General features: G+C 38.8%; 1 long non-coding RNA gene across 1 annotated transcript; it reads left to right on the forward strand.

The window, feature by feature from the left end:
- The first annotated feature begins 4548 nt into the window (after positions 1-4548).
- On the forward strand, positions 4549-6221 carry LOC130729230 (uncharacterized). The gene is made up of 3 exons (XR_009015912.1): positions 4549-4736; positions 4910-4979; positions 6023-6221. It is a non-coding gene; the product is annotated as an uncharacterized LOC130729230 (long non-coding RNA).
- Positions 6222-16746: the final 10525 nt, after the last annotated feature.

Here is a 16746-nt window from a genome sequence, read left to right on the forward strand (position 1 = left end):
GGAGGGTATAGCACATGATTGGTATGATACCTTGATTCATTCGAGGCCAGCGGGATCGCCTCCATTAGACTGGGGTTCTTTTTCTCAGCACTTTATGAGTCGTTTCCTTCCAGAGAGTGTCAGAGATGGTTTAGTCCATGAGTTTGAGAGACTGGAGCAGACGGAGGGCATGACTGTATCAGAGTATAGTGCTCGTTTTACTCAGCTCTCTAGACATGTTCCTTATCCTCTCTCAGAGGATATGCGTGTCAAGAGGTTCATCAGAGGCTTGAGGGAGTATTTGTATAGATCTGTGGTTGGGTCTAATTGTTCCACTTTTACAGAGGCTTTGAGTTTAGCACTTCAGATTGAGCAGCGACAGAAGGAGAAAAACAGTGGTACTCGAGACTCTCGCAAAAAGCAGCGACTAGAGGCGTCACAGAGTAGCCAGCCGAGTCGTGGCAGTGGATATGGTGGACAACCGAGGTCAGTGGTTCCAGGGAGTGTATCTAGTGATCGGTCTTCAGGCTCTGTGCAGAGTCATAGATCACGTTCTGGAGGGCCTTCCCGACCTAGTTTTTCTCAGAGGCATGGTGATGTGAGATCTATTCCTTGTCCTACTTGCGGGAGGTTTCATGCTGGAGCTTGCTTGGGAGATAGTAGAGCGTGCTATCAGTGTGGCCAAACTGGTCATATTAGGAGGGATTGTCCTTTGACTGTGGCACATCCTTCCTCTAGTCATGCATCAGCACCAGGTGGAGCGGCTTTAGCATCTTCTCATACTCCTGTAGCATCTGTGAGGCCGTCCGGGAGTGCTTCAGGTCGAGGTTCTGGAGTATCTCAGCAGGGTGGCAGAGGTACTGGTGGCAGAGGTCAGGGACAGGCTAGGAGAGGTCAGGCACGTGTGTTTGCTTTGACTCGCCGGGATGCTCAGGCATCCAATGCAGTGGTTACAGGTACACTTTCTGTATGTTCTCAGGATGCTCGTGTTTTATTTGATCCTGGAGCTACACACTCTTTTGTATCAGTGTGGTTTGCTTCTCAAATTGGTAAATGTTCTTGTCCCTTGAAGGATACATTGGTTGTGGCTACCCCTCTTGGGGAGAATCTTTTAGCTGATTCTGTTTATCCTTCTTGTGAGGTATTCGTTGAGGATAGAAAATTGTTAGCAGACTTAATCACTCTAGACATGGTTGACTTTGATGTAATCTTGGGTATGGATTGGTTGGCCTCTCATTATGCTACTGTGGATTGTCGTAACAAAGTAGTGAGGTTTGATATGCCTGGAGGGCCTTATTTTTCATTCCAGGGTGAACGGTGTTTGACACCGTATAATCTAATTTCAGCATTAGGAGCCTTTCGGTTGCTAAGGAAGGGCTGTCAGGGATACTTAGCTTTGGTAAAAGATACTCAAGCAGTTGAAAAGAAACTTGAAGAAGTCCCGATAGTGTGTGAATTTCCAGATGTATTTCCTGAAGAATTTCCTGGTTTACCACCTGATCGAGAGATAGAATTTTCTATAGACTTGGTTCTTGGCACCCAACCAATATCTATACCTCCTTATCGGATGGCACCAGCAGAGCTTAAGGAATTAAGGGAGCAGTTGCAGGATCTTCTTGATAAGGGCTTTATTCGCCCTAGTTCTTCTCCTTGGGGAGCACCTGTCTTGTTTGTGAAGAAGAAGGACGGGACCATGCGGTTATGTATTGATTACAGACAATTGAATAAGGTGACTATAAAGAATAAGTATCCTTTACCTCGCATAGATGATTTGTTTGATCAGTTGCAGGGAGCTCAATGTTTCTCAAAGATTGACTTGCGATCAGGGTATCACTAGTTGAAGATTAAGAAGGAAGATGTTCCTAAGACGGCATTTCAGACACGCTATGGCCATTATGAGTTCTTGGTCATGTCCTTTGGACTCACTAATGCCCCTGCTGCTTTTATGGACTTGATGAACCGAGTCTTTAAACCCTTCTTGGATCACTTTGTGATTGTGTTTATTGATGATATTCTTGTGTATTCTAAGGGTAAAGAAGAGCATGAAGAACATCTAAGGTTGGTTTTGCAAACTTTGAGGGAGAAGCAGTTGTTTGCCAAATTCTCTAAATGTGAATTTTGGCTTGATACTGTTGCCTTCTTGGGGCATGTTGTATCCAAGGATGGTATAAGTGTTGATCCTAGCAAAGTGGAAGCAGTGCAGAATTGGCCTAGACCCACGACAGTGAAGGAGATTCAGAGTTTTCTTGGTTTGGCAGGGTACTATCGTCGCTTTGTGAAGGACTTCTCAAAGCTTGCCTCCCCTTTGACCAGGCTAACTCAAAAGAAAGTTGAATTTCAATGGTCTGACGCTTGTGAGGAAAGCTTTCAGAAATTGAAAGAATGTCTGACTTCAGCACCCGTCTTGGCTTTACCCTCAGGTGGTGGAGGCTATACAGTTTATTGTGATGCTTCTAGAGTGGGCCTTGGTTGTGTGTTGATGCAGCATGGCAAAGTCATTGCCTATGCTTCTAGGCAACTCAAAAGGCACGAGCAGAATTATCCCACACATGATTTAGAGATGGCTGCAGTAGTTTTTGCTCTTAAAATCTGGAGGCATTATCTTTATGGTGAGACTTGTGAAATTTTTACTGATCACAAGAGTCTTAAATATATTTTTCAGCAGCGAGACTTGAATTTGAGGCAAAGAAGGTGGATGGAACTTCTAAAGGATTATGACTGCACCATCTTGTATCATCCTGGCAAGGCGAATGTGGTTGCCGATGCTCTAAGTAGAAAATCTATGGGTAGTCTTGCTCGCTTAGCGGAGGTTAAGAGACCCATTGTTAAAGAATTCCAAGAACTTGTTGACAGTGGAGTTCAATTTGAACTTGCACATTCTAACTCATTGTTGGCTAATGTGCAAATTCGTTCTACCTTTGTTGATGATGTTAAACAGGCTCAATGTCAAGACCCATATATGATGAAGATGGTGGAAGATGTTCAAAATGGCAAAGTTTCACAGTTTTCAGTAGATTCTGATGGTGTATTGCGCCTTGGATGCCGGTTGTGTGTGCCTAATGTAGAAGGCCTAAGGAGGAAAATTTTAGAAGAAGCTCATCATTCTTCTTACACTATCCATCCTGGTTCTACTAAAATGTATCAAGACCTAAAGGAGTTTTATTGGTGGGAAGGGATGAAGAAAGATGTAGCAGATTTTGTTTCTAAGTGTTTAGTGTGTCAACAGGTGAAAGCGGAGCACCAAAAGCCAGCAGGATTGCTTCAGTCTATTGAGATACCGGTGTGGAAATGGGAAGGCATTGCTATGGATTTTGTGACCGGTTTGCCTCGAACTTTGAAAGGTTATGACTCTGTGTGGGTGATCATTGATCGATTGACTAAGTCTGCACACTTCTTGCCGGTGAAGACTACCTATACTGCAGCTCAGTATGCTAAGCTTTACTTGGATGAGATTGTCTCTTTGCATGGTGTACCAGTTTCTATTATTTCAGATCGAGGGGCTCAATTTACTGCACACTTTTGGAAGTCTTTCCAAAATGCTTTAGGGACCCGCTTGAATTTAAGTACAGCTTTCCACCCTCAAACCGATGGTCAGTCTGAGAGAACAATCCAGATATTGGAGGATATGCTTCGCTCTTGTGTTTTAGATCTTGGAGGGAAATGGGATCAGTATTTACCTTTGATGGAGTTTGCATATAACAATAGCTATCAGTCTAGTATCCAGATGGCACCATTTGAGGCATTATCCAATAGGTTGGTTTGAAGTTGGCGAGGCCAAGCTTGTAGGCCCAGAACTTATCCAAGATGCAATTGAGAAAGTTAAGTTAGTTCGTGATCGCTTGGTTGCAGCTCAGAGTCGGCAAAAGTCTTATGCTGATAAGAGACGACGCCCTTTGGAGTTTGCAGTTGGAGATCATGTGTTCTTACGTGTGTCTCCAATGAAAGGGGTGTTGCGGGTTGGCAAGAAAGGGAAGTTGAGTCCAAGATTCATTGGACCATTTGAGATTTTAGAGCGAGTTGGCCCAGTAGCTTATCGGTTGGCACTTCCGCCAGATCTTTCCGGAGTTCATCCAGTTTTTCATGTCTCTATGCTTCGGAAATATCTATATGATCCTTCGCATGTTATCAATCATGAGGATGTGCAGCTAGACGAGAACTTATCATATGAAGAGCACCCGGTAGCTATAATTGATAGACGAGTGAGACGTTTGCGCTCTAAGGACGTTGGGTCAGTGAAAGTTCTTTGGAGAGGACAAGCTGGCGAAGAGTCAACATGGGAACCCGAAGATATCATACGTGAGAAATACCCTTTCTTATTTGAGACTCAAGGTTAGTTAATGTTTTAAAATTCGAGGGCGAATTTTCTTTAAGGGGGGAAGAATGAAACGCACCGTTTCAATAAAATAGGATAAAAAAAAATAGCAGTCAGATAAAATAAAAAAATTGGAACCGACCTACCCCACCCCACTTTCCCTTTCTCCTTTCCTTTTTTCATTTTCTTTCTCCTTCGACAGCATCACTTCTTCCTCTTTCTCTCCATCATTTTATTTCCCAATCTTTACCCAATCAACATCAAAACTATTTACTCAAAAAGCTCCAAAGTTCCCACCGTATAATACTCCAATTGAAGAATAAAAGAAGCTGAATCTTTCAAGTGGGTGTATGCTCTTGGTTAGTGTTTTGGGTGTTAGGGATTTTGCTCTAAGAGAGGAGAAGATCACCCACCCCATAAAGAGTATTCACTTGAGCTCAATGAGGTATATTCACAACCCAAAAATTATAAAGATTGGTATTCTAGTCTATGTTAGTTTTGGGTAAGTTAATTTTAGGGATTTGAGCTCACAATTAGGGATTTCATGGTTGCTTTTGGATAATAGATAGCTTAATTAATTAAGTTCCTAAATAGTTGAAATCTGTTGTTGGTGTTCAGATTTGCCGACCACGGACTCATCCGGACATCTTGAAGTTGTTGGGAGCGCTCCTCTTGATCCTTCATAGTTGTGAGTGGTTTATGGCCATTGTGGCATATTTTTAATTACTCTATGTTTATGGTTTTGACTATTTTATTATAACTTGAAGTATCTATTTATTTAAAATTGGGGGAACATCCTTTCATTCACAATACTATCTTTTATTGAGTTATTTAAGGTTATGTAATCAAATAAATGAATTTGAGAATGATTTTAGTTTGTTTTAAGTTATGAAGTTACAAACTTTATGTATTGAATCATGTTGGGTTGAGAATGACATCTTGATGAGCTTTGATAATTATTGAGAACATTCATATTTGAAACTTTGATATGAGATTGCTTATGATTTTGAAAAGATGATTGTGGGAATACATGTTAGAACCCCATAGCCGTTAACGGAGGTAACGGCCTAGGTGCACCTAGTTATTTGATTTCGGGTGGAGAGGGCTATCCGTTAGATGGAGCCGCCAGTGCACGGAAAGGGCTATCAACGAGATGTAGCTTCCCCCGATGAGATTGATGAGATATGACATGATTTCGGGTGGAGAGGGCTATCCGTTAGATGGAGCCGCCTCTTGGATACGATAATCCTTAAGAGGAAAGGGCTATCAACGAGATGTAGCTTCCCCCGATGACACGATGTGACTTGAGAAAGGAAAGGGCTATCCGTTAGATGGAGCCGCCCCTAGGGGAAAGGCCACCCCGTAGGAGGAAAGGGCTATCAACGAGATGGAGCCGCCTTATGACTATGGTTCTCTCATGTGTGTTCCCTATTGTATTTGGATTATCGGATTTTGAGTGATTTTATAAATTGAAAATGCTTTAACCGCATTATGATTCTTTAAGTTTTCTCTATGTCAAAGTGACAGTGATTTGAGTTAGTAAAGCATGAAGCTTTTACCATGCCATATATGTTATGAAAGTGATTTGAGTTACTTGACTTGATCAAACGTCATATTTATCCTGAGTTTTAAAGAGAAAATCGTGCCTATGATGTTCCCCTTCTAGTTCATGGTGGTTTATAGACCCTCACTAAGTCTTTGTGACTTACCCCCTCATTATTTCCATTTCAGATTCACAGGTAGCTGAGTAGGAGGTTGCTTCAGTTGCAGCTTGTACAGTTACTTCTTTTTGGTAGGCCTCCTACGGTTGGTGGCCATGTTGATGTCTTTTGTTGATCTTTTTGGTATTCTGCAGCTATAGGGAATATGTAATAATTATATTTTGTAAGTGTAAAAGTTCTACGATGTATTTGATGATGTTACTTCTTGGATAATTGATATGTGTAGATTTGGATCTCTGGCTGAATGATATACCTCTTTAGCAGGTCTTGTTATTTTGTAAAAATGTAGAAATACAAAGGAAACTCTGTCCAATTATCGTTTGAGCTTCGTAAGCATGTTTCTTTCTTTATAAGAGGTATTGCGGAAACGAATCATGTGAAATCAGGCTTGTTAGGCTATGGTAATAGCTTATGCGCCAGTTACGGCTTAGGTTTGGGTCGTGACAGTTTTGAATAAAATAAGTCATTTTAGGTGCAAATGTTGTTTTCGAAAAAAGATATGGTGCGCGCGCGTGGTGATGCGCAAGGCGCGGTGGCTTGCAACCATAGCGAGGGTTGCGCATGGGGGAGGTGGCGCATGTAGGTAGTGGTGCGCGCGGTAGCGCGCATGAGGGGGATGGTGCAGGGAGATGACGAGCTTTTGAGGAAAATTAGGAAGAATCCCGTTTTTGTATAATAGTTGCAGAACCTGATATATATGAATTATATTTAATTTATATGTGTTTAATAGCTCATTATATGATGTTGTTTCTGAATTGATGTTAAATGTTAAGTTGCTAAGTTACTGTGATTGCAAGTTGTGTGATTGATAACATGTAAGTGTGTGTTTTGTGAAATTAGAGATGATTTCATATTTTTGAACTGGTGATGAATATGCGAAAATAATTAGGACTTGGAGATAGTATGAATATACATATGTTGGTTCAGTTTTGCACAATACACTGCATAGTTGTCAAGAGGCAATGTTTGCTAGTTCTCGTGGAGGCTAGTGACTTGTCCCAAAACTGGAGTGGTTTTGAAGCCCAGAGCGAGAGCTTTATTGGTGGTTATTTGTCTGGAGTAGACGCGGTAATACCGCTAAGGATAACAACTTTGGTACCAAAGACATTTGCACGGGTCTCACTTGAGTCATATTTGTTATTGTAAAATTGCTATGCTAGGCCTTAGAGAGCTGTTGATGCTAATTAATGATAATTGTGATATTTTTTGAGATTTGATGTTGTGGTAATTGGTGACAATAATATTTGCTTACTTGATGCTATGAATTATGGAGTATTGTCATAACTGTGAGATTGTTGATTATATTAAATTACATAATTTATTATTTGTTAGTGAAGTGTGAAGAATTTATGTGGAACATAGATAAGCTTTTACATTATTTATTATTATGCTTATCCATATGATATGAGTTCTCACCCTTATGTTGGAATGATGTTCTATGCGACATCGCTCAGGTGCCGAGGATAGTGGAGCTTCTCGCAAGGGTTAGTCGGAGGAGTTAGTCTTTTATAGGTAGTTTAGTTATGAGAGTCATGCTCTCTTATGTAACACGGGGAAACGTTTAGTATTTTACCTGGATGTTAAGAGTTATTTCATTTACTCTCTTTATTTATTCTTGGATTATGTTTTATTTTGGAGTTGAAAAATAAATCCGTTGTGCTATGCATAAGATGTTATGACACTAAAGTTGGATTTATATATTTATTTTGAGCATGACAGGTGTTTTGATTTATGGTTTTGGAGAATAAGTGTGACACCCTCTATGTTATGCATTTTGCTCTGATTTAAGCTATAATATATGCGGGGTTTAGAGGGTGTTACAAAGAGCATTTCAATACTATTAACAATTTGAGGTGTTTTGAAATCTCTTGTTTCCCATACATGGAACATACGAACTATTTGAGTCATCCTACATAACAAAAAGTTGAGCAAATCAATGAAAAAATAATTCTTTAGGTGTTTCAATTTTAGATGATAAAATCAAGTTGAAGATCATCATGAAATATAAAGCATGTTAGAACACATGTTAACATTCTAGGTTAGTACATCAATAGTTAGCCGTTGGATATATGTACCTGGAAAAATGTCTTGAAGCTTGAGCATTTGAAAAAACAAAAGCAAATGCTTCAACAAAACTTAGGTGAAGTGCACATGTTGAATGAGTATCAACACTTATTAATCATATAGTTGTAGAGAAAAGGGCTAGTGATAATCTTTTTTTCTTTTTGGTAAGATCTTATTTAGTATTGGACATACATTTTTGAATTTCATAACTCATATGAAATAAATAATAATAAGTTCAATTAAAATAATTTTTAATTAATAGTAGATGTCTAGAATGACATTGATGAAGGAAGTTCAAGAGAAATGGATAGTGGAGTTCTTTTTATTCAGTGACATTTAACTTCTAAGGTTTATTATTAATATTAATTATTAGTTGATTAATACTTCAACAAACCTAAACTAATAATATGTGTCTTATAGAATTCATAACTAATATCATATTTAATATTAATTTTGACCTATGACATTCCATAACTCATAAATTAAATAATAATAAATTCATTTTAAAGTAATTTTGAGCTTAATAGTAGAAAGTTATATACTAACATTGATGGAGGAAATTGAAGGGGAATATCGAACGGTTGAGATTAAAAGTCTGTTGTATATCGAACGGTTCTAAAAATCACATATGAAATAATACGTATAATTACTCAAAAGCTCATAGATAAAAATAAACATATGAAACATTGTTTATTGATAGACTATTTTACCCTTGAGATTACTAAACTTCTTAATATATAAATAAATATAAATATATTTTTGAATTTCATAATTCATATTAAATAAATAATAATAAATTTAATTATTTCAATTAATAGTAGAAGTCTTTAGAATGACATTGATGAAGGAAGTTCAAGAGGAAGGGATATGGGAGCTTTTTTTATTTATTGACCTTTAAATTTTAAGGTTTATTATTAATATTAAATATTAATTGATTAATACTTCAACAAACCTAAACTATTGATAATGCGTCTTATGGAATTCATAACTAATATCATATTTAATATTAATGTTGATCTAAGACATTCCATAACTCAGATAAATTAAATAATAATAAATTCATTTAAAATAATTTTGACCTTAATAGTAGAAAGTTATATACTAAAATCGATAGAGGAAGTTCAAGGGGAATATCGAACGACTGTGATTTAAAGTCTACTGAATATCGAACGGGTTCTGAAAAATCACATATGAAATAATATGTATAATTAATTACTTAAAATCTCATAGGTAAAAACAGATACATGAAACTTTTTTTTAATTCAAGGATTTACTTTCAATAGAAAAATAAACAAAACTCACCAAATAGAGTGGATAGATAAAAGGAATGAGAAGGAAAAATAAAACTGAAAACTGAAAAAATAATGTAAAATTAGTGACCACATTCATAGTGTAAATATCACCAAACAAATGACATAAATTGAATGAAACTTAAGGCAGACGATGAAGATGACAACACCACACCAAATAAATTGAAGGTGACTCTCATTTAGTCGACTAAGTTCATAATGAAACAATAAAAATTACGAAAAATGCAAGAAAGTTACATGTTTTCAAGATGTAGCATTGGAAGAATGGAAAACGACAATGGGAAATCTGAAAAAACAAACAAATTGAGACTAAATCAATGAAATGTAAAAGAGAAAAAAAGGCTTCATTGTACCAGATTAGTAGAAAAGATTATCATTTGGTCAACTAAGTTGATAATAAATTAATCAAAATTAAAAAAAAAAGTAAGAAACTTACATTGATGAAGATTAAACTGTCAAAGAAATGGAAGCAAATATCATAAAATTGTGCAAGAAAAATAATGAAACACAATTAGAGAAATAATAAAGGAGATGACTTTAATAGTTTATGAAGAAAAAATATTTTTGAAATGAAATAGAAGTTACAAACAGATCATAATAATATTGATAATCAACAGCAAAGAAAAAAACATGCATAAATTACAAAAGTAAAATAAAATTTGTAACTTTCATCTATTGAATAAGCGATAACAACGTGCATATTGCGAATAAAGACTGAATCTTACAGGAGTGGGAGATGAAAACTGAGAAGAACGAATGAGAAAAAATAAGACCGTTTGGGAAGAACGTAGCATGAGAACAAAATCTGAAGAAGAAGAAATGGCGAAATCAGAACAGATAAATCAAAAGGGATAAATAAGGCGAAAAAATAAGTGCTCTTACCAGATGGAAGATGATGATGGAGAAAAACGTCAATGCCTGGGAATGAAAAGTGATGAAGAAGAAGTGACTGGTGGAGAAGAAAAAACGCAAAATATTCTTGTGCTGATGGAAGATATTCTTGTGCTGGAATGATGCTGTTGGAGAATCCAATTTGAAGAGATATGACCTGCACATGAATGGAGATGCTGAAGGACAAAATGAGAGAGATGAAAATAAGTTGAAAGGGAGTTCATCCAAGAAGAACAGTTCCTCTAATTCCATGAATTTTTTTAGAATGCTCTTTTCTTGAATGATATTCAAGAAAATTTCGGATTGCTTAGTATTCCACCAATTAGTAACCCAATATTCCATACCTTTCTTACATGTAAAAGAGATGCACCAGGGCAAAAAGACTATGGAAAAATGTTTTATATATGGGAGAAGAAGGAAGAAACTCTTGGTGATTTTGTAATCATAATCCATAATCAGGAGTTACAAAAGCAACAAATAAAACGGCAAAGAATATGAAAAGGTTGTACAAAGGGTTTCATAAGAAAATGATCAACGGTTAGGATTAGAAGCAATGAATGGCCAGGATTGATTTCATATTGAATTACTCACAAATTTACGTATATGACCATGGAAAATTTTTCACCCATGTTTATTAAAGTATTAAGTTACAATTTTACCCCCAAGGTTGCAAAATCTCTGCTTTTATATAGATTATAGATTATAGATAGATAGATAGATTATAGATAGATAGATATAGATAGATAGATAGATAGATAGATAGATTATAGATAGATAGATAAATAGATAGATAGATTATAGATTATAGATTATAGACAGATAGATTATAGAAGATTATAGATAGATAGATAGATTATAGATTATAGATATAGATGTAGATAGTGTCATAGTATTATTTATTTAAAAAATTTATTTGGAGTAGTAGCTATTTTTTTTTGTAGATTAAAGAAAATACCGTTCTATTTATAACTTTTATAGCACATATAAATAATATTATTTTTTGGACGGAAACACATAACTAATATTAACATAAACATGGGTGAGAACCTAATGCGTGCAGCTGTGTGTATGATGAAGTTCTATGAAGGCGTAAACCCTACGCCTCCATCGGTGGCTGCCGTGGCGGTGTGGGTCCAGGACAAGCAAAAACCTCCTTCCGTGACAAGCTCATGGGTGGGAAGACGGTGCCAAAGACTACCGAGACAGTGAAACTCTTCGAGAAAGGAAAACTGGCAGTGGACTACGCCAATGGTAACTCTCTACTGCCGCAAATTCATGTTGACAAAGGTGTGCTAGCGGAGCTGTGTGCCTCGTGGACAGAGGCTCTGGTGGTTTTCCTTTTGGGGAAAAAACTGGGATACCGAACCATGAAGACAAGGTCGGCGTACCTATGACGGTTATCTAGTGATTTTGAACTCTTAGATATTGACAATGGGTTCTATTTGGTCAAGTTCGATTTGACGGCTGACAGAGCGATGGTCATGGAAGGTGGCACTTGGATGGTTTTTTATCACTACCTTGCGGTGTCCACCTGGAGCAAGGAATTCATCTCTCTAGCGGCTAGGGTTACTCACACGTTGGCATGGATTAGATTTCCTGGGCTCAGTCAGGTGTTTTACGGTGAAAGCTTCTTGCTTTCAGTGGCACCGATTATTGGCAGGCCGATCAGGGTTGACATGAACACCCTCCGTGCGGAGCGAGGCAAGTTCGCCCGAGTGTGCGTTGAACTGGATCTCCGTAGGCCAGTCATAGGAAAGATTTGCATTGAAGGATTTTGGTACAAAGTGGATACGAGGGTCTCCACGTTATCTGTACTTCTTGTGGGTGTTATAGCCATCGCAGCAGTGAATGCTCCGGCCCGCTGCCTGCGCCGCCACCGCCGCTTATTCCAGCCACCGTGGTCACACCCCCAAACCCTAATCCTTTGCGTGCTGATCAATCAAGCACGTCAATTCCGGAATCTAGCCCACAATCTAGGGATTCCCAGGCGGGCATGGATCACGTGGCCCCAGGTAATGATGATGCAATTAATGAGAATCAATCTAAGGAGAAGAGCACCACATTGGTGGAGGATATACCAGAAATACATGGTGATTGGATGATTGTCTCTCGGAAGAAGTGAAACTCCAAAGTCATGCAGGCCAATCAACAAAAGTCAACTAGGGCTATGCATGGTGGGGCTTCAACGTCACGTAAGACAATGGCCACTGTTGAACCTGTGGCCCAATGTGCGAATCAGAGTGTGCCACCTCCTAAAGCCTAAGTTTTTGCCATTGAGAAAAAAAATACTTATGATGTTTCAGGTGCTAGCGGGGCCATGTCCAGAATTTGACTCTTAATGATAAGATCTGGGTCAACAAAAGGAAACAAGCACCAATGAGCGTGGAACCCCGTTTCTAGTTGGCCATTAGTTATACTTTGGAGAATAATGGCGAGGCAACTAGGAAGATTGTGGAATTGATACAAGGTACTGGGACGAAAGATACACTAGCACTACATCCGGAACTACATCCAGCCTCACAACCTCCTTCTCTCTCACTGGGGAACTCCATTCTCTCCTCCTTTGCGTTCCATGCCGGGTCTACTGGGCAAGGGGACCATGGAAGCCGTCCTCCAGACCTAACAGTGTCTCAGGGAAATATTGCCACCTTGCAAGACCTACCTCAGGGAGAGATCCAAGGAGAGATGGACATGGGGATTGACCTTGACTCTGATGCCCTTGGGATCTGATTTCCGTTTGGACCTTTCACCCTACTGTTGCTTAATGATGATGAATCAGGATTTCTCAGTGCTTTCCTAGAATGTGCGTGGGGTGGATAACGTGGTCTTGCGACGGTATGTTAAAGAAGTGTTGAGGTCTACTACTCCAGATATTTGTTTTCTACTTGAAACCCATGTCCCTTTCCGCCAACTCCGTAGCTTCTGGACTACTCTGGGATATGTTCATATTGGTATAGAAGAGGCCCAAGGGCAGGCTGGTGGCGTGTGGGCTCTGGCTCGATGTGCCTTGCGTGATTCTGTTATCGTGATTGCTTTTCATCCCCAGGCCATCACTCTGAAGATTTCGACTTCGTCTACTCCCTGGGCCTGTACCGGTGTCTATTGTAACATCCTGATCTGACGACTAGCCTCACGCTAACAACACGAGTCTTTTCAGCGCGCTTTGTCCTTACTTACGCGCTTCCCGAGAAAACTTCTCAGGAGGTCACCCATCCCAATATTGCTCCAAGGCAAGTGTAACGCCCCGATTTCTCGAGTGTCACACAGTAACCAAGTAACCAATTTTCATAAAGAATTTTCGTCGATTCAATTATTAATCTTCAATTAAATGACAAAAGTTCAATTTTACAAAATTCTTGAAACTTAACCATTTCGAACTTGCGGAAATAATCATCAATGTAAACCTCTAACTTTATTAATCATTGAAAAGAGTATGAAATAAATATCCGAAATAAAACTTCAAAGTAAATTACATCAAGTTAAAATATCCCAACTAAAATAAAGTAATGGTTCAATGCTTCCAAAACTCGGTACTCTCAACCCAAAAGGAAAAATGGATGTCTCTCAACCCAACCATATCCTTGGCCCCTTCCTCTTTATCTTCTTCCTCTTCATCAGGAGTATAGTCGTCATCTGGTAGTGGCTCGTCACGTAGTATCAGCTCCCAAGAATGAGTCGTCGCCATTATCTTCATGACCATCTACCCCCCCCCCAAATAAACACATAAACAAGTAGTGCAAGGGTCAGGTTCCACAACAAATCATGCATAAACATAATCACATCTCATATAAACTTTCATCATATGAACATAACCACCTGTCATAACTTCTCTTGTATTAATAGCACTAATTGAGTTAGTAACCTACTTCTCAATTAGACTAACGTTTCCTCACATCACACAACCCACCAAAACTCCTTGGCCAATCACATACATCCGCAGATGTACAATCACATGGATACGCAATGATCCACAATTCACAATTCTCACGGTGACCACAGTCAACCAAATCACGAGGATCCACCGATCCACAAAATCTCCCTCGCGTGCAAGCTACCGTTTGTCTCTAACGGCACCATCGTTCTCATGACCCATAGTCTTCACTAGACCTATGTCCGATTTATCACATTTACTTGCAAGCGAGTTATATCTCATTCTCTTTGTATTTAAGGCTCTAAAGTCTGTCCTAGAGTCTTATCAACTTTAACGACAAATAATAAACATAACGACAATAAATATTCACAACACCAATGAGAATTACAGCTAGGTGAGCGACCCATGGTTCCTCAGTCAGGCGATATTCATAACACATAAAATATCCCAAACCATATTCGCATGCTTCTCAAACACATAAACATGGCAAGATAACCAAAACGAGATGCCTAACAACCGGTGCAAGAAAACGAAGAAAAGGAATGGCTCGAACCCTAAAACTAGGTTCGACCGAACCATTTACATGGCCCTAGGGGTTTTCAAAAACTTTTCCTTCTTCTTTTTCAAGTGCACTAGCCTTAGATCAGCCCTCAAACATCAAACTAATTCCTCAAATTTTCCAGATTTGATCAACCATCAAACATCATGTTGGAAACAATCAAAAAGTAAGCCAATCTAGCAAGTAGTCATATGAATTTCACATAAAATCATAGATCCATGGCAAGTATATCAAATGTGTATAATTAAGCATGCATCCACTGCACAAATTTCCAGCAACAATTATATTCACAAAACATCAAGAGAAAACCTTCAAGATCATCACTTTTCCTCATAGAAATTCATAGCATCTCACAATCACATGTTCCTAAACAAAAACTTCAATATTTTCGCAACTTAGCTTTTTTGACAGCCGGGACAACATTCATTGAAACTGGTCTACAAAACGCATCTTCCAACCAAAAATCACGTATGATACCTTTCTGAAAAGCTATTTTAAAGATCTACAATTCTCTAGTTAAACTAGTTTTCATCCGAGGTCCAGAATTGGGTGATAATAGGCCCTGAAGTCCGCTGTCCAGTACAGAAAACTGGCAGAGAAACTTCTGCCTCTAAATTAATTTATAAACCAATTAAGCACAAGGTTTTAAGCTATATTCCAACAACAAGGATTCAGTTAACACGTGTCTCATAACATGCTTTAATTTCCAGAACCAACAACACTCAACAAGTCTTCATAAAAGTATGTCAAAGATCACAACATCACAAAACAATCATGATAAAACCCTAACTCTACCCTTTTCCTAAGAACAAGCCCTTACCTTTGTCAAAGTTGATGAAAAACAGAGGTTGTTGGAGATGAAAAGTGAGCAAAAGCTGCTGTCCAAGGTCCCTCTTCACCTCCCCTACTCGATCCCTCCCTCTCTCGCACGGTCTCTCCCTCTCTCGCACGGTGGTCGGCGGCGGCAAGCAAGGGTGCAGCGGCGACGACTCCCTCTTCTTCCTCTCTTTCTCTCTTCTGTTTTTTTCTTACGTGAGTGGTGTGTGTGGGTGCACTACTATTTCTGCATGAGAAGGAAATAAGGGTTTCCTCCCCCCCTTCACCCCAATCAACTTGCGGCCAACAACACTATGGGCTAGGGTTTTGTTCTTTTCCTTTCTTTTTAAGCCCAAACTCAATTAAACACTTGACCCATTAGTTAATCACCTAATCAGGTCTGAACCCATTGAAAACCTAGCCCTTTTTCATTAAAAATAAGAGCAAACTCGGAATTAAAAGAAAAAAAATATCAATTAATCCGCTGGCACTGTACAGCCCTAACAACAGTCACTAAAACGAGGATATCTCGAGTTACCGAGATCGGAATGACCTGAAACCACTTGGAGAATTTTCTTAACTTAAAGGGCTACAACTCGCATGAAGGAAGTTTTCCCAAATGAGGTTGTTAAGACCCTCTATAAATTCGTACCAAGTGACAGCCAGAATCTGTCAAAACTCAAACCTTGTCAAGACCTTCATTTTTATTCAATTTTCCACTTGAATAGTATAAAATGAGTTTAGGGCCTTACAATACCACCCTCCTTAAAATAGTTTCGTCCTCGAAACTACTATAGGAAGACACACCACGCTTCCGTTGCGCACTCTGATACTCTCCACAAATGTCTTAGTCGTCTCGACGCCTAGGTAATTGTCCTTAGTCTCATCTTTCTGGTCTTCACGTGACATCTCAAGTGGTCTAGCTAGTTCCACATCATTTTCACAAAGGGAATCCGTCTCTCCTTAACGTTCCTTTCATAGTCCAACATCAACTATCATTCCGATCACCATTTTCCAATATCAAGTTGATCAGGCTCGATATCCAAAAGATGGCAATTAGAAAAATAATTGGTAAGGATGTTCGAGTTACTCACATCTCACTGTCAATAACCTAAACACTCGTCGTAGAACCTCACGGAACTCTTCCGTTAGAACACGACCCGGACTGCCTCATTGCAGTCTCACAAAACAACAAAAAGTTTTAAGTCAAACAGGTGTTATGC

This window comes from Lotus japonicus, chromosome 1 (genome assembly GCF_012489685.1).
Source record: "Lotus japonicus ecotype B-129 chromosome 1, LjGifu_v1.2".
Lineage (NCBI taxonomy): Eukaryota > Viridiplantae > Streptophyta > Magnoliopsida > Fabales > Fabaceae > Lotus > Lotus japonicus.